Raw genomic sequence first — 19,598 nt, forward strand, 5'->3', positions numbered from 1 at the left:
TACTAATCAAAAGGAATTTTTTTTGATATCAGGTCATCCTCCGAATGAATTTATATTACCGAGTGGAGGGTCACATGAAGAAAATGGTCAAACAGCACCACCTAGAGCAAGAGCTGAGAAGTGCAGCGGAGCCGGGCTGTGTCAGGAAAGAAAAGCAAGCTGGGGCCTGGCTCAGCGCTCTCCCCTCTGCTCCTGTCTGCACGGAAAGATTAGGATGACAGTGGCAGGAAGCCTGTGCACCTAGTATGCATCACTTGAAGGGAACACACAGATTCCAGTAAACAGTTGGAAGGAAATGTTAATACCAGGCTCTGCTAAACAATATGAAATGACTCCTAGATGAGACAAGCGACTTTCATCAAAGCTTCCTGATACCTGAAAAGACAGCCCAGGGGATCCTGCACTACCTGTGGTTTATGTAAATTAAGCGGGTTTTTTTCCCCTTTGTAATCAAGGCTCATACACAAACAAAATCACACTTTAGAAACGGCCTATTTCAACTTGTAAGTAGCTTGCTTTCAGGGGCTCCAGGTCAAAAAGAAATAGAGCACAAAGACGCTTTCTCCTTAGGGATCATACACAAATTCACTCTGTCCGTTTCTTTCCCACATGGAGCAACAAAGCCATCAGACCTCTCCATCCACCCATCGGGTCCTTCCTGATTAAAGTGAGATAAATCACAGCCCTCTCTCTCCAGATGGCAGGCGACAAGAGGGGGATGCTTGCCTCAAGAAGTCCTCCCCATCCCTCTGCATTCATGCAAGCCCGAGCGGAGAGATGCAAGAAATTACGGATGCATTTTAATTCCCCAGACCCTGCAATTAAAAAATGGAAATTTTTTGGCCACGCGTGTTGGCTCACGCCTGTAATCCCATCACTTTCAGAGGCCGAGGTCGGCGGATCACCTGGGGTCAGGAGTTCGAGACCAGCCTGGCCAACATGGTGAAACCCTGTCTCTACTAAAAATACAAAAATTAGCTAGGAATGGTGGTGGGCGCCTGTAGTCCCAGCTACTCGGGAGGATGAGGCAGGAGAATCACTTGAACCCGGGAGGCAAAGTTTGCAGTGAGCCAAGATCGCACCACTGCACTCCACTCTGGGTGACAAAGGAAGACTTCATCTCAAAAAATGTTTTTAAAAAATGGAAGTGTTGTTCTTTCATTTGTAAATGTGTTTTGGTAAAAGAGGGGCAGTTTAAGCAACCCTTTCTATTGTCTACATTGTTAAAATTCATCCGACATGGACTCTTGACTCCGTTTTGCCTGGGCAGACCCAATTCAAGCATTTACAACAGCTATAACCTCCTCAAATCAAAAAGAGGAATCAGCATTATTGCTAAGTTCAAATAAGGTCTTGTTTTATTTCATTTTTATTTTTGAATGCAGCCATTCCTCCAGGTGCTGTCATCAGGTAAGATTGTCAGTCCTGATTAGGTAAAGGTATTATTACAAAATGCAATTCTTAAACATTCAGTGTCTAACTACACTTTTAATAAGCCTTTCCCCCTCCCCTATGTATTCTCCCTTAGACACCCCGTCTCAAATTTAAAATCACAGAAACTAAAATATGATGCCTAAAGAGAGCCTAGCGACTGCCCAGTCCTCTAATTTGATGAGTGGGAGTACTGAAGCCCAGAGGAGGTCAAGTAATTTGTTCCCAATGTCTTAGATAAGAAGAAAATGACCAGCTGGGAAATCCCACTCATGTCAAGGCAGAGGCACAGGGCCACAGACTGTGGTTGAATTGTGCCACACTCCTACATCCTTCTTTAGGAATCACAGAACATTCCTGTGTTGAGTCGGAGTCACTGACTTCCTTTTCAGGCTGATTGAGTTCTGTCCTTACGGGCTGCGACAAGAAGTTTTGGTATTACGCTACACCAAGACCATTTATCTAGTTCAAGAAAGGAGCACAGTCCTTAGAGCCCAGCAACTTTCCCCATGTCCAGTAAATGTAGCTTCTCCATTAGAAGCTGTCAGAATGGAGCCTTCTGGCTCATCTTGATTTTGATTTGTGCAAGAATGAATGGTTGTGCTAAGACAGCTTTCCTAGCTGATAGAGAGCGAAACTTTTTTCTCATAATCTATAAAAAAATTAAATTAGAACTTTTTTCTCATAATCTGTGAGAAAAATATTAAATTAAATCTGGCTCGTCTTGATTTTGATTTGTGCAAGAATGAATGGTTGTGCTAAGACAGCTTTCCTAGCTGATAGTGAGCAAAACTTTTTTCTCATAGTCTATAAAAAAATATTAAATTAGAAGCATAGAGTTTATTTCATGACTTTTATCTTCCTGCAATTTTCTTGTGGGCATAAATGATTTGTTTTTATCCTGCCTGCCCCCCAATCCCTTTTCCAAGAGACTAAAAGAGTATCTAGTGCAAAGTAGAGACTCAAATATTTTTTAATAAACAGTGATCCCAGCCACCCAGTGCATGTTGCCAAATGCCAACCCCATAAATGATCAAACACATCATCTCATTCAGCCAATCAAAATCAAGTGCTACCTATTTTTTTTAAGTTTTCATAGCCCTTGGGCATCTGCTTTCTCAGCATTTCCCAAACTTGAGTCATTCTCATCCTGCCTTCCTAATTTTGATCTGTCAATTACCTCTACTATTATTTATTTCATATATTTTTAAATAGCCCCACTTTTGAAACTTAAATACATGCCTTTTAAAAGGAAGCTTTCTTACTACTATACATCAAAAGCCATTATTACTTGTTCTAAGTACTCATAACAACATGGTCACAACTATTAAAATTTACTAATGTGCATCCACATACTCTCTAAATTCATGGAGCATCTGCACACACTTTAAGAAACAATTCTGCATTACTCACTCAATTTTCTTGACATCCTTCTAAGGCAGGACAAACCTTGGGCCCAAAGAATTGAGGTAGGAGTCCAAGCAAGTTGCCAGCCACATAAAGGCAAACCTTGGCTCGGAAGTCAGGACTACCAGCCCCTAGGTTATGGTTCATGCTCTTTCCTCTGCTCTCCAGAACCTCCTATCTCCAAGTGTAGTTAGCAGCCCAGATGCAGCAGCATCCTCTAGAGACTTGTTAAAAATGCAGAAGCTCAGGCTCCACCCCAGGCCTATGCAGACTGAATCTGCATTTTAACAAGGTCCAGGTAATTCACGTGCACATTAAGTTTGAAAAGGCCTGGTCTAGATCAGCGGTTCTCTAACTTAGCAGCACATTAGAACCATCTGTAGAGACTTTAAAAATACCAGTGCCTGGGCTTCACCTCCCAGAGAATCTGACTTAAGTGTCTGCGGTTTGCCCTGAGTCTAGGTATTTTTAAAAACTCCTCAGCTTATACAAAGCTGGCAGGGCCGGGCACAGTGGCTCATGCCTATAATCCCAGCACTTCGTGAGGCCAAAGTGGGCAGATTGCTTGAGTCCAGGAGTTTGAGACTAGCCTGGGCTAACACCCCATCCCTACAAAAAAAAAAAAATACAAAAAGTAGTTGGGCATGGTGGTGGCACATACCTGTAGTCCCGGCTACTCACGAGGCTGAGTCCTCGCTTGAACCCAGGAGGTCACGGTCTGGTCAACAGAGCAAGACCCTGTATCAAAACAAACAAACAAACAAACAAAAAATGCTAGCAGCTTACCAGCTAGGGAGGCCTGTACAGCCAAGTTTTCCAAATGGGGCTACATTAGTTGTTCCAGAACTTTAGCTGCATCAAAACCACCTGGATGGCTTGTTCAGCTACAGAGGGTCTGGCCATGCCCCTAGAGTTTCCAGCTGAGGGTCTGGAATGAGGCCCGATGATTTGCATTTCTAACAATCTCCAGGTGATGCTGATGCTGTGGGTCCAGGGACCACATTTTGAGAATCTATGCTAAATGAATCGGAGAAGACCAAAGCTCAAACTTATTCCAAGAACTTTTCAAGGCCCACCTGCAAGTTGTAGTGGAAGTAAGCATCTAAGGGTGCAAAAAAGTTTCACTGTACACTAAGGCCTTTTACCTGAGCTCTCAAATGTTCACATTTCTCTTATCAACCTAAATAACAAACAGAGAGAGACTCTCTACAAGAAAAAGATATTCGTTTGGAAACAGAGCCTTGCAATAGAAACAGGCAAGCCAGAGTAAACTATATGCATATTCACGGAGGTAAAGGAAGACAAAAGAAAAAATGAGGAAGATTATATGATCATTTGGAAATGATTATCCTTGGCTACAAAGATCAATAACAAAGGTGATGCCAGGCCCAGTTTGGACAGGCAATTGTTGGGCAAATATCCTTCAGAAGCATTGTTGTGTGCAAAGTTGCAATGGGCTTTGTGCAAGATTGTGTTTTTTGCAGTCTTCTGTGATAAGTTTTTGTTATCAGGCATACAAGCCCAAGAATCCTTTTTTGCATGGCCTTCCCTGGCTCTATTTGTCAGGGTTTTGGTTAGGGGAGGGGTATTTTTAACACTCTCAATGTAAAAAATGCCATAAGGTAGGTACCCCAATTGCTTGTTTCGTCTTCATAAAATAACTTTTCCACCCGAACAAAGTCTACACATAAATTGTAAAAATACCCTGGCATGCAGTCCCTGGAAAAGTCTGGAGTCATTCTCGGGGTTCCCACCCAGGTGGGCAAGCGTAGCCACCACAGATAAACACAAAGTAGGGGTGCCCGCTGGGGTTCGGCGGCAGGCAGTGGCCCTGGTTCTGATATTTGGCTGAAAACACAGCTCCTCTTTGTCACCCTCAGGACATTTCAGCTATTTCCTAGATAATAATCTCACTTCACCCTGCACAAAACAGGCACATGATCATGTCACTCTGACCTGCTTTGAGTCCAAGGAGACTTTTGTTTTTAAAATAATTTAGGTTAGTAGTTAAAATATGAACTTTGGGCCAGGAGTGGTGGCTCATGCCTATAATCCCAGCACTTCGGGAGGCTGAGGGGGGCGGATGACTTGAAGTCAGGAGTTGGGGACTGGCCTGGCCAACATGCTGAAACCCCATCTCTACTAAAAAAAAAAAAAAAAAAAAAAAATACAAAAATTAGCTGGGTGTGGTGGCGGGCACCTATAATCCCAGCTACTTGGGAGACTGAGGCAGGAGAATTGCTTGAGCCTGGGAAGTGGAGGTTGCAGTGAGCAGAGATCTTACCACTACACTCCAAAACAAACAACAAACAAAAAAATTCTAGAGTCACACTGAAAATCTTAACAACCTGCTTCTACTACTCATTTTTTTTAATTTTTATTTTGACCTGATTTTAGACTGATAGTAAAATGCACAAATAACACAAAGTGCCCCCATGTCCCTCACCCTACTTCCCCTAATACTAACATTTTCAGAGCCATCCTTATTTTCTCTATAAAAGAGCAGAATTCTCCTTTTAGAGATTTGGAAAGATTATTAAAAGATAAGTTACAAAATACAGTACCTGACACGTATAAAATATTAAATAAATATTAGCCATGCTTAATTATTTTGTTTTAAGTCTATATGAGTCAAGTTTTAGTAGAAATATGGGCTAGAAAAAAAAACAGAAAGCGGGACTCTGTGATCCGACTTGGGCTTATAGAACAGACTGTACTAGTTTGCTCTCATGCTGCTAATAAAGTCATACCCAAGACCGGGTAATTTATAAAGGAAAGAGGTTTAATGAACTCACAATTCCACATGGCTGGGGAGGCCTCACAGTCACGGCAGAAGGCAAAAAAGAAACAAAGGCACATCTTAAATGGTAGCAGAGAAGAAAGCTTGTGTAGGGAAACTCCCATTTTAAAACCATCAGATCTCGTGAGACTTATTCGCTACCACGAGAACAGTAGGGGGAAACCGCCCCTATGATTCAATTATCTCCACCTGACTCCATCCTTGACATGTGGGGATAATTACAATCAAGGTGAGATTCGGGCGGAGACACAGCCGAATCATATCAATGACTAATGAGAGTTATGTCCAGAACCTAATGAAAACCTGTCTGAGGCCACATTCCCTGTAAAGCAGATTTGAGATAGAGATTTGTGTAGAGAACATTTAACTGGGTAAAATCCTAGGAACCAACAACTGTGGCGAAAAAGCTGAATTGGATAAAGGGAGTTGAGATGTGAGGCAGTCACAACAAATACCTCAGCTAATCTCAAGGGGGAGCTGAGAAGCTGGGGTGACCCTTCAGAGTTGCCCTAAATTGAGGCAGGAGTATGGAGTTTTAATACCTTTCACTGGCCATTCTTCAGATACGAGTTGTCCCCAAGGATGGACATCAGCTTGACAAGTTATTAATTAGATCTCCTGAGAATAAATTCTAGAGAGAATCAGCTGAGAGGCATGATTTGCCAACACTCCCAATAGCTGGGCAAACTTCAGTTTTGAGGGAGGATTTGGGTCACACACAAAAGTCTCCACAACCAATTATTCATGGGAAATTCTATGTAGTCAGAGCTATTTCATGGCCAGTTAATCAAAACTACATAATCTATTTGGTTAAGCAAAAGAAATTAAAAAGATAAAATAAAATCTATATATTAACACTCAAAAGTTTTTAATGCATTTGCCTTGCATTTCGTATGTTTTGCCTTGCATTTCATATGATTTGCCTTGCATTTGTTTATTTGCTTTTAAGAACCTTTAGAGAACAATAATTACTAATATAATATGGAGTAGCACAGCACCCACAATTGCGTTTGAAATGTGAAATTGTATTAGTCAGCTCATGTTAATAACAGTACCCGCTACTATGCTTACATTTATGAGAAGATTGTTAGTGCTATGGTGATATGAGGTGGGTTGTTATTAGACAAATAGTATAAATTTTTTTAGATAATCACATTAACAGTATACTATAGTAATATAGATGAACACAATGTATGATTTGTAAAAGACCCTACTATTTTTTCTCTGGGGGTAGGCAGAAATCAGTGATGTATTTTTAAAATAACGTGATTTTTTTCTGTCATGTTAAATGTTTATTTATATTGTCTTTGCATTATATATATGTGTGTGTATATATATATATATTTTTTCCCCAGACTAGGCTAATGATCTCAAATGTTTCATACTTCTTGACAAAAGCTCAATTACCTAAAGAGCCAAAATATGAATATTTTAAGCTAAAACTCAAGTTGCTTGCTTAAAATTCACAGGGATCTCTTATTACCCAAGATAACCTGCTCTCCAGGATATAAGGAATTATTTATATTAACGCTACCCATTTTTACAACCCAAATCAAGTGCAATTGCATTAATATTCCCGTGTCTTGTAGCACAATTTAATAATTCCATTTTTCTTTTCTTTGTTTTTTTGAGATGGGGTCTCGCTGTGTTGCCCAGGCTGGATGCAGTGGCATGATCACGGCTCACTGCAGCCTCAACCTCCCGGGCTCAAGAGATCCTTTCATCTCAGCCTCTGAGTAGCTGGGACTACAGGCATGTGCCACCATGCCCAGCTAATTTTTGTATTTTTTGTAGAGATGAGGTTTTGCCATGTTGCCCAGACTGGTCTGGAACTCCTGGGCTTAAGCGATCCTCCTGCCTCAGCCTCTCAAAGTGCTGAGATTACAGGTGTGAGCCACTGAGCCTGGCTTGATAGTTCCATCTTATTTCATGACTATGTATGCCTGATGTTGTAAGTTATTTTATCACTACTTCCCATTCCCTGTTAACAATTATATTGTTGATCGTTTGTTGAAATAATGTTGGCCTCCTTTCAGAACTCATTGTGGGGCATACAGTATTTCCAGGAACTGAAGAAATATTTGAAAAATCTGTCTAATAAATTTCAAAACTGAAAAGAATATAAAGCCATATTTCAAGGATCCCTGTGAGCACAAAAGAACAAATACAAAGAAAACCCACATAGGCACACCCTAGCCAAACTGCCAAAAATCTGTGCCAGAGAGAAAAATGTTAAAAGCAGCTGGAAAAAAAAAGCATAAATCACCTTCAAAGAATAATTATTAGACCTCTTTAATAGATGCAATGGAAACCAGAAGGAAAAGGAATGTTATCTTTAGAGTGTTGAAAGAAAGTAACTGCCAGTGCATTTGTTTTCTATTGATACCCAGGGCATTTGTTTTATTTTAGTTTCTATTAGTTTTCTATTGCTATGTAACAAACAACCACAAACCTAGAGACTTGCAACACTCATTTATTATCTCTTAGTTTCTGTAGGTTGGAGGTCTAGGATGGCATGGCATGGCTGTCTGCTTAGGGTCTCAAAAGGTAGTAATAAAAGTACAAGGTACGATGGCTCTATCTGGAGGCTGGGGGGGGGGGAATCTACTTCCTGGCTTATTCTCATTTAGATGGTTGGCAGAATTCAGTTTCTTGTGGCTACAAGACTGAGATCCTTGTTTTATTGCTGCCTGTCTGCTGAGGATTTCTTTCATCTCCTTAAGCCCACCTGTCATATCTTTTCATGTGGCTCCTTACATCTTTAAACCAGCAGTGGTATATCAAGCCCTCTTCTTATTTGCTTTTTCCCCTACTTTTTCTTTATTGTGATAAAATACACATAACATAAAATGTATTATTATCTAAACCATTTTAAGTGCACAACTTAGGAGTATTAAGTGCTTTCATATTGTTGCACAACCATCACCAACATCCATGTCCAAAACTCTTTTCATCTCACAAAACTGACATCTGTACCTATTACACAAGAATTATCCACTCCTTTCTTCCCTCAGGCCCAGGAATATACCATTCTGCTTTCTGTCTCTAAGATTTAGGCTATTCACTATACCTCAGATAAGTCTAATCATATCATTACTTCTTTTTGTGACTGGCTTATTTCACTGAGCAGTATGTCCTCAAGTTTTTTTTTTTTTTTTTCATTTCTTTACTTATCTCTTTGGACAGAGTTTTGCTCTATTGCCCAGGCTGGAGTGCAGTGGCACGAGCGATTTCAGGTCACTACAACCTCCTCTTCCCAGGTTCAAGCAATTCTCCTGCCTCAGCCTCCTGAGTAGCTGGGATTACAGATGCACACCACCACTCCCAGCTAATTTTTGTATTTTTAGTAGAGATGGGATTTCACCATGTTGGCCATGTTGGTCTCAAACTCCTGACCTCAGGTGATCCACCTACCTCAGCCTCCCAAAGTGCTAGGATTACAGGTGTGAGTAACCGCACCTGGCCATGTCCTCAAGTTTTATTCACTTTGTAGTGCATGTCAGAATTTCTTTCCTTGTTATGACTAAATAACATTCCATTGTATGCATTCACCACATTTTTCTGATCCACTCATCAGTCAATGAATAATTGGGTTACTTTCAGGTTTTAGCTATTGTGAATAATGTTTCTATGAACACGAGTGTGCAAATATCTCTTTGAGATCTTGCTTTTAATTATTTTGAGTATATACCCAAAACTGGAATTGCCGAATCATATGGTAATTATATTTTTAATTTTTTTGAAGAATTGCTTTCCTCTTCCACAGTAGCTATGCCATTTTACATTCCTTAACAGTGCACAAGAGTTCTGATTTCCACATCCTCACCAACACTTGTTCACTTCTGGATTGGTTTTTTGTTTGGTTTTGTTTTGGGTTTTTATTATTTTTGGGTAGTAATCTAATGGATGCAAGGTGGTATCTCATTGTTTTGATTTGCATTTCCCTAATGTTGGTGATGTTGGACATCTTTTCACATGCTTATTGGAGAAATGTCCATTAAAATATTTTGTCTTCTTTGGAGAAATGTCCATTAAAATATTTTGTCTATTTTTGAATTGAGCTGTTGGTCTATTATTGGGTTTTAGAAGTTCTCTCCTATATTGTGGATATCAATCCCTTATCAGATATATAGTTTGCAAGAAGTTTCTCCCCTTCTTGGGGTTGCCTTTTTACTCTGTTGATAGTGTTTTAGGATGCAAAAAATTTTAAAGCTCTCATAAAGTCCGATTTGTCTATTTTTTATTTTGTTGCCTGTGTCTTTGGTGTCATCCATTAAATCATTGACAGACACAGCATCATAAGGTTTCTGTCCTATATTTTCTTCTGAGAGTTTTATAGTTTTAGGTCTTATATTTAGTTTATGGATTGATTTTGAGTTAGTTTTTGAATATGAAGTTAGGTAAGGGTCCAACTTCATACTTTTGCAAGTTGATATCTAGTTTTCCCAGCAGCATGTATTGAAAATGCTGGATTTTACCAATTGAATGGTGTTCGTACCTTTGCCAAAAAAAAAATCACTTTTTCATATATGTGAGGATTTATTTCTGGACTCTGTAATCTATTCCACTGATCTATACATTGGTCTTTTTGGCAGTACCATACTGTTTTCTTTACTGTAGTTTTGTAATAAGTTTTGAAATCAGGGTGTGTGTGTCCTCCAACTTTGTTCCTCTTTTTCAGAATTATTTTGTCTATTTGGGGTTCTTTGAGATTCAATATAAACTTACTTTCTATTTCAGCTAAAAAATGTGACTGGTATTTTAACAGGGATTATATTGAATCTGTAGATCACTTTGAGTGATACTGACATCTTAAGAATATTACGTCTTCTGATCTATGAACATGGAATATCTTTTCATTACCTATATTTTTAAAAATTTATTTCAGAAATGTTTTTTATTTTTTATTGTACAAGTCTTTCACCATCTTAATTCCTAAAGACTTTTATTCTTTTTTATGTTATTGCAAGAGAATTGGTTTTTTAATTTCCTTTTTGGATGGTTCATAGCTAATGTAAAGAAATGCAACCAATTTTTGTATTTTAACTTTACATTTTGTTGAATTCATTTTTTAGTTCTAACAGGGTTTTTTGTAGAACTTACAGGGATATTTACATATAAAAATTCTTTGTTTCCAATTTGTATGACTTTTATTTCATTTTCTTTATTCCTATTATTTTCTTTTTTGTTATGTTTTAAACTAATTGCTTTTGCTAGTACTACGAATAGAAGTGGGAAACATGGATATGGATGGACATCCTTTCCTTATTCCTGATCTTAGAAGAAAAGCTTTTAGTCTTTCACCAATGAGTATAATGTAGCTGTGAGTTTTTCATACATGGCTTTTATTATGTTGAGGTGGTTTCCTTTTATTCCTGGTTTGTTGAGTATTTTTATCCTGAATTAAATATTGAATTGTATCAAATGTTTTTTCTGCATCAATTGAGGTGACCACGTGTTTTTTTCTTTCCTTTGTTCTGTTAATGTGGTGCATTACATAGACAGATATTCCTAGGTTGAACCATTCCTGCATTCCAGGAAAAAAATCCCACTTGGTCATGTTGTATAATCTTTTTAATATGCTTCTGAAATAAGTTTGCTAATATTTTGTTGAGGATTTTGCATAAATGATCATAAAGGATATAGGTTCATAGTTTTTTTGCAGTCTCTTTGTCTGGCTTGAGTCTCAGGGTAATGCTGGCCTCATTGAATAAGTTAGAAAATATTCCTTGTCTTCAATTTTTTGGAAAAATTTGAGAGGATTGTTGTTAGTTCTTTTTTACATACTTGGCAAACTTCACCACTGACACTAATGGGACAGTTCCAGGGCTATACTTTGTTGGCAGATCTTTTATTACTCATCAAATCTCTTTGCTAGTTGTAGGTCCATTCAGATTTTCTATTTCTTTGTGCTTTAATCTTGGTAGGTTTTACATTTCTAGGAATCTGTTTATTATACTTAAGTTATCCAATTTTGTGGCATGTACTTGTATGTGGTACTCTAATCTTATAATCTTTTTTATTTATGTAGAATTGAAAGTAATGTCCCCACTTTTATTTCTGATTATAGTAATTTGAATCTTCTCTCTCTCTCTTTGTCTATCCCTCTCTCTGTCTCTCTCCCTTTGTCTCTCTCCCTAGGTCCATTTCGTTAAAGGTTTGTCAATTTTACCAATCTTTTTGAAGAATCAATGTTTGATTTCTTTGATTTGCTTTATTATCTTTATATTATTTATTCATTTCTATCAAAGCTTTTCACTTCTACCTGCCTTCAGAATAGATCCAGAATCTGCCCACTTCTGACCATCTCTACTGCTCTCTCCCTACCTAGCTCAAGTCACCATCATTTCCTTATTCAGTCCTTGGAATACTCCCCAACTGCTCTTTCTGCTTCCATTTCTGACACTGGCCAACAGTTGGCAGTTTGCTGGTGATGTCGTCTAGACTTTGGTGTTGCTAGTACCTGAACTTACAATAACAGCTGAGCTGTAGTGATCTTCCGTTGAACATAAAGATTTGCACATATCAACAACATTAAACAAGGTCACTCCGTAGACTGAGAAATAAAACCACACAAAAAGAAGGCCACTCTATTCATTTCTGAACACAGACAAAAAAAGATCACAGTGTAAACTCGAAACTCCTCAAATATTCATTCCCCTTTCCTGACTGACATGAGTATTGTATTTTAACCAATTATAACTTTAGTTCAATTTCTCTCACCTCCTAAATAAAATTTGTTCAGATATACAATTACAGAATTATCCTATTTCTTGAAAACATCCAATCAAAGGAAAATTCTTGCTTCCTTGAGCCCTTCTGTAAATGACCCAACACAAGTCCAAATCCCAGAACAAGTTCCTCTTGTTAAGCCACGTCCCAGTTTCTCCTAGTAGGCTATTTTCCTTGCTTAGCAACTATCAATAAACCCAATCTTGTTACAGGTGGTCATTGACGATGGGCATCAATAACCCCCTTCTATCTCTTCTCAATGTAGCAAACACAGTGATTGTGGCAAGTCAGATCTTGCAAGTCTTCTGTTCAAAATGCTCCCAGTCTCATTTAAAAGCTAGTGTCCTTACAATCACCCATAAGGCCTCGGCTGAAATGGTCCTCAACCTTGGCTGCACATAATTTAAAAACTGTGAATGCCAGGATTCTACCCTAGAGATTGTGAGTTAATTAGCCCTGCCTCAAGACTTTTTATTTCGACTTTTATTTTAGATATAGTGAATACATGTGCAAATTTGTTACATGGCAATATTGCACGATGCTGAGGTTTGGAGTACAGATCCCATAACCCAGGTAGTGAGCACAGTACCCAATAGGTAGTTTTGAAACCCACCCACCTCTCCACCCTCCAGTAGTCCATTGTCTATTGTGTCCATATTTATGTCCATGTGAACTCAATGTTTTAGTTCCCACTTACGAGTGAGAACATGTGGTATTTGGATTCCGTTTCTGTTAATTTGCTTAGGATTCCGGCCTCCAACTCAATCCATGTTGCTGCAAAGAACTCTGAGTGTCTCTCACACACAGCCAATGTTGGGAACCATTGCTCTAGGTGGGCTGCTCTTCCTCAGCCTTATTATCCTATAATTGTTCTCTATAATCAACCTCGTCCAGCCACATTGGTCCCCTTGCTATTGTTCAAATTCACCAGATGTATTCCTGTCCCAATCCCTTAGTTCCTTCTTTCTGCTTAGAACACTCTTTCTTTTCTTTTGAGATATCTCAAAGCTTGTTTCCTCACCTTCTCAAGTCTTTGTTAAAATGCCACCTTGTAACTGAGATGTACTATGACCACTCTCTTGGAAATTGCAAAGTTCCCTTGCCTTCCCCCATTGCCCTTTCCTTGCCTCATTTTTTTTTCTACAGCATACATCCCTTCTAAAAATAGTACATAATTTATTCACTCATTATAAGGGTCAGTCTCTCCCAAGCTAGGAAGCAGGACCCTAATATTAATCCTCTTTATGCCTTATTTTACAGAGCTATAAATTAGTTTGTGCATGCAAATTTACTTCAAACACTGTCAGCTATAAAGTAAGTGCTTAAAAGTAAGCATGTGAGTATTTATACTACATAAATTAACTAAATTATTATGTGGTCTTTTAGGTGTCTTTAAATGTATAACCCAAAGAGATAATTATATCACATCAGAAGCAGTGTACATTTCACTCCCTACAGTGGTGTGTTTCTGCAAGGCAGGGAGACGTCCATTGCTTGGATGCTTGGAACACTTAGTGTTAGGTGGGGAAGGCTCTTTCCACCCCCTTTTTACCTATCACACACATTGCTAACCTGAAAATGGAAACAAAATGAACAAGAGTAGTGGCATGTGAGAAAAGAGAAGAACTGAATAGTTTCAGCAGATAAGCAACAAAAAGAAAAGGAAAGGCAGTAATACTTCTAACACAATTTTAAGAGTGAAGAAGAACAATGATCTTGTCAAAAAAAATAATATCCCAGCCGAGCTCAAAGTATGACATGGAAAAAAAAATCCACTCTCTCCACAGTCACCATTAATAATCTAATGTATTGAAACTTAATCTTAAATAATTACAGAAAAAGGCTTTCTTGTTAAATGCCTGACTTTTATTCTCAATAGAATTTTCAATGGCGGAAGAAGAATCACTTATTTTCACTACTATCCTGAATTCTCCTAATTTAACAACATGATTATCTGCAGCAAAGATTGATCAAAATAGCATGGGTTATTTATCAGATTTTACCTGACTATAGAAATAGTTTTCACTTTTCTTTATCAGAGATCAGTGACTTCCATAAATGAGGGTGAATGGACGTTTTCTCCACTTCTTGATTTCATGCCACAGAAATGATGAGCCTTCACCAGAAACAACCTCCCATTAGGGTCTTTCACAATGACATCTGTCTAGAGGGGTTTGTCTGAATAGAAAATAGTTGTCTAGATTTTAAACTTGAGGACAATGAGAAGAGAATGGAAATCCAGTTTACTAAGGAAAAATAACTAGATAGCCTTTTTTTCCCTACAGAGACTTATTTGCCAATATGCATTTAATAAAAGGGGAAGATACTCAATAATTAGCAAGTGTAGGTATATTTTCAGACTTTTTTTCCTTGTATTCAGGGCTATGGAAAAAGAATATAAGATAGAACATAGAAAACAGCAGCTCATTTTTCTAGACCTTACAAAATTAAAAGTAATTTGTAATTATACAGAGAGACACATCATAGAAATCCTTTCATATTATAATTAAGATGAAGTATCTCCAATCTAGCTAAAAAGGCCTACTCAGAAATATTTTTCAGAAAATACACTGAAAAAAGTAGTCCTAATTCAAAGACTGACATGCGCACACACACACACACACATCTCAAAACATATAGAGCAGAGAGTTGCTATAGGAAATTCAAGCCTTCTCTTAATGCATTTATGTAATAAAAGAAAACATAAGTCTCAGTGCAGAGTAATGCAATTATTCTTGGTCAATACTGAGTACATAAGATACATGGCTTGCAAAGTATCAACACACATAAAAGGACTTTGTCTCTATTATGCATCTCTGCTGTGGAAATGCCAGTGTCTAATGCACATATTTCTGTATTTAGCAGATATACTAGTTTGAGGAAAATATATAATCAGCATCTAAGATTGAATAAATAAATATATAATAAATCACTCCTTTTCCTTGTACTATTCAACCTTGGCTAAGGTTTCATTGAATTCAACTACTCAGTAGAGACTTACATGTTTTTTTTTTCTCATGAGTAGACAGAAAAGTAGAATATAGGAAATTGTTTAGAATTTTTTCATAAAATTAGTACATGCACTTTGGACTAAATAGGTTTTAGACAGAAATAAATTATAGTGCTCACTAAATGTTGTTTGGAAATATTAAAATGTCTTTACAACTTACAGAGCTGCTTAAGTAAATTTTGGCTTTCTTGCCTGCATTACATAGCACAGCCAGAACAAAATAGTTTATATATGTCCTGTTAATACAATGTAGGTGTGAGAAAATGTACCATTCATACTATTTGACACATAATATCTTCATTTTCCAGTATACACATTATCTCTTGGAACGAAAGAAAGCACTACATAAAGTAGCATTATTTATTTTAGTCTTGATGAAACAAAGTATTTGTTCACAAAAATAGGAACTTATAAATAGTATTTCCGTAATCATGAAAAGTGAAAGTAAATTTCAAAATGGACTTCAAACACAGGGACACTGCCACAGTTTTACTTTGTTGATATGATTGTTTATTAGCATAATGTTTTGGGGAAACATTTGGCAAAATGTGTTGAATGTCATTAAATGACAATTTAGGCCAGGCATGGCAGCTCATGCCTGTAATCTCAGCACTTCGGGAGGCCAAGGCGAGTGGATCACCTGAGGTCAGGAGTTCGAGACCAGCCTGGCCAACATGGCAAAACCCCATCTCCACTAAAAATACAAAAAGTAGCTGGGCACGGTGGTGCTCACCTGTAGTCTAGCCACTAGGGAGGCTGAGGCAGGAGAATCACTTGAATCCGGGAAGCAGAGGTTGCAGTGAGCCAAGATCGCACCACTGCACCCCAGCCTGGGCAACAGAGCAAGACCCTGTTTCAAAAACGAAACAAAACAACAACTACAAAAAACTCAAACCCCAAATTTCCCTTTTTATGATCTATCCTAAAGAAACAATTCAGAGTAACAATTTTGATCTAAAAAAAAATAAAGATAAGCTTTCAAAAATGATGAGGTAGCATTTTGATTGGCCTCAACATCAAATAACCCATCCAGGAGAAATGGACTTTTCAGAACACTGGAACTATGGGAAGACACCTAGGTACTGGCTCTGCTCTCTGGAGCTCACTCCTCATCTGCCTTCTTTTAGGGTTTGTCCTGATGCCAAGTTTGACTTGAGAGCTAAGATGTGCAGATCATGTTAAACATTCCCTTAAATGAAAACATACAGAGTATTTGTCTAGTTCCTCATAAATGGCAACATGATCCCAGGTCTAAAATCCACTCTGGCATTGAACTTTTCTGATACACTGTAATTTCGCTACGTCCAGGCAAAAATTACATCCAACAGTGATTCACCCTGCAGCCTGTCCCTTAGAGTTTCTGAAGGTCCAGAGAAGTTTTGTTGAGATATGTTGTATTTGTCATGCTATGTAGGTTTTTCAGCCCTTCAGTTATCATAAATGAAAATCAGAGATAATTTAACATCATAGTCAGTGTGTGGTGTTTTAACTGGCAGAGAGAGAGAGACTCCTTGAAAACCTGTACACCTGGGTTACATTTTAAGTAACTGCACTTTTATATCATAATATAAATAAGTATGGAAACATTCGATTAAATTATCCAAGGCTATCAAAATTCTGCAAAACTTCCTAACCTCTATGTATCCCAAACAGTTCTTGAACAAATCCAATAACTTGTTCTCTCATTTACCAAAATTGGTTGCAATTTATGTTTGCTATTTTTTTCTACGAAATCTGAAAATATTTCAAGGCACTGAAGACGTAAATTTTTAGCAAACTTAATAACCCGTTTGAAGTAGGTCATAATCAGTCTCATGTAAAAAAGAAAGTAAATTGTGTTAAAGATGGTTGTGAAAGTGAGAAAAATTAAAATAAATAGCATTAAAATATTAAATGTTTGAAATTCAAGAACAGCAATGGTCCTTTTTAGGAGGATTTAAGTTCATAAATAGAAATCCTGAGGGTGGCATTGCCTTTTCCTCCTTATAAGAAACCCCTGTTTTTCCAAGCAGTTAAGGTCTCTGTAAGAGAAGTGATATGCTCATTTGTTCAACATTAGAATCGCAGCCTAAATTTTGCATGCTTCCTTCAAACCTTTTTGCTGCAAAGAAGACAAGAAAAAAAAAGACTCCTACTTCTCTGTATTCTTCACTGTGTCTTTACCTCACCTCCACTCATTGCCAGAATCTTTAATGAAAGGATTCACAAAAATGGGATGAAGAATTAGCATTTCTATGAATAAACAGATTCACAGTATAAAAATTAGTTTTTTCAAAAAAGCAGGCAAAAAAAAAAAACCCTCAAAATAAGACTTTAGAGAACTGGAGGTCGTTTGCTAATTTTCTAATTCAATTCCCTATGAGGGTGGGTCCCTTATCCAAATAGTGATCTTTTATTTTCCTTTTATGTCTAAAAAATTATCTTTTAGGTCCCCGAAAAGCACTATAAGAATTAAAAGCAATTTAATACATTTCAGATTATAAAAGGTACTGTGATTAAAGAAATAATTACTAAGGAGAAAGTATTAAGTATTATTTTTTAAAGACATTCATTCCTTAAACTTCTCGACAGCATTTACTAAGTGACCATTTGACATATTAGAGACTAAGGACATCGTTTCTCCTCCAAAAGTGAAGTTTTGATCATTGGCTTCAAACTTCCCATTGCTTAAACTGCTCATGTAGGGAACTTTTCACATTTTCTAAAAACATCATTCTCAATGTAATGATGACCTTAAAAGGATAGAAAAGCTATACGATTTGTAGTTAAGAACGCAGGTTTTGGGCCAGGTGCGGTGGCTCACACCTGTAATCCCAGCACTTTGGGAGGCTGAGGCGGACGGATTACGAGGTCAGGAGATAGAGACCATCCTGGCTAACACGGTGAAACCCCGTCTCTACTAAAAAAAAATACAAAAAAAAAAAATTAGCCAGGCGTGATGGCGGGCGCCTGCTGTCCCAGCTACTCGGGAGGCTGAGGCAGGAGAATGGCGTGAACCCGGGAGGCAGAGCTGGCAGTGAGCCCAGATCGCACCACTGCACTCCAGCCTGGGCAACAGACTCCGTCTCAAAAAAAAAAAAAAAAATGTAGGTTTTGGAGGCAGACTGTGTTTAAAATGGAATTCTAACTGATAAGAAAATAAATGACAAGAAAGTTCGTAAAATGAGGAAAATAGTACCTCTTATATTTATTTTGCTGATTAAAAGACTATATAGGTAAGGTTCTTAAACCATGTACATTTGGTAACAGTCTTAATGTATATCAGAGACAGCCCTAGAACTGTTAATCCCTGGCAGAACTTGCAATAGACACTCTTCTTACACAGCAAGAAAACTAGAAAACATCTTAAGAAATTCCTAAAGTATAATAATAATAAAATAAAATAAAATTGCTGCTGAGGACTTACCTACTTTCTATTGAATATATTCTCCAACTTCCTAGAGTTAAAATAGCTACTTGTTTACATCTCTATTCCAGTTATCATTACAACACTATTAAATCGATCCATTTCTTACCTAATAGACTAAGCTTCTTTTCTTATTTTTTAAAACAAATTTTATTATGTATATTAAAGATATACAACATAAGGTTATGTGATACATACAGATAGTAAAATGGTTATTACAGTGAGGCAAATTATCCATTATCTCACATAATTGCCCTTTTTTTTCTTTTTTTGTGGCAAGAGTAGCTAAAACTTACTCATTTATCAAATCTCAAATCTCAAATCTGTTATTAACTGTAGTCCTCAAGTGTTATTAACTGTAGTCCTCACGTTGTACATTACATCTCTAGAAACATTTCTCCTCCATATCTGTTACATCATATCCTCTGAGCTACATATCTCCATTTCCTTCCCTTGGCCCCTGCCTCCGGTAACCACTGTTTCATTCTCCATATCTGTATATAATTTTTAGATGCCACACATAATTGAGATCATGCAATATTTTCCTTCTTGTGTTTGGCTTATTTCACATAGCATAATTTCCTCCAGATTCACCTAGGATGTGAAAAATGGCAGAATCTCTTTTTTTAAGGCTGAATAATATTCCACTGTTTTTTAGATACCACAGTTTATCTATCTGTACATCAACAGACACTTAGGTTGTTTTCATATCTTGGCTATCAAGAATAATCCTGCAGTGAACATGGGAGTGCAGACAGCTTTATGAAGTGGTAATTTCATTTTTTCTGGGTATATACCCAAAAGAGAGATTG

The sequence above is a fragment of the Pan troglodytes genome, chromosome 12 (genome assembly GCF_028858775.2).
Source record: "Pan troglodytes isolate AG18354 chromosome 12, NHGRI_mPanTro3-v2.0_pri, whole genome shotgun sequence".
NCBI classification, from domain to species: Eukaryota; Metazoa; Chordata; class Mammalia; order Primates; family Hominidae; genus Pan; species Pan troglodytes.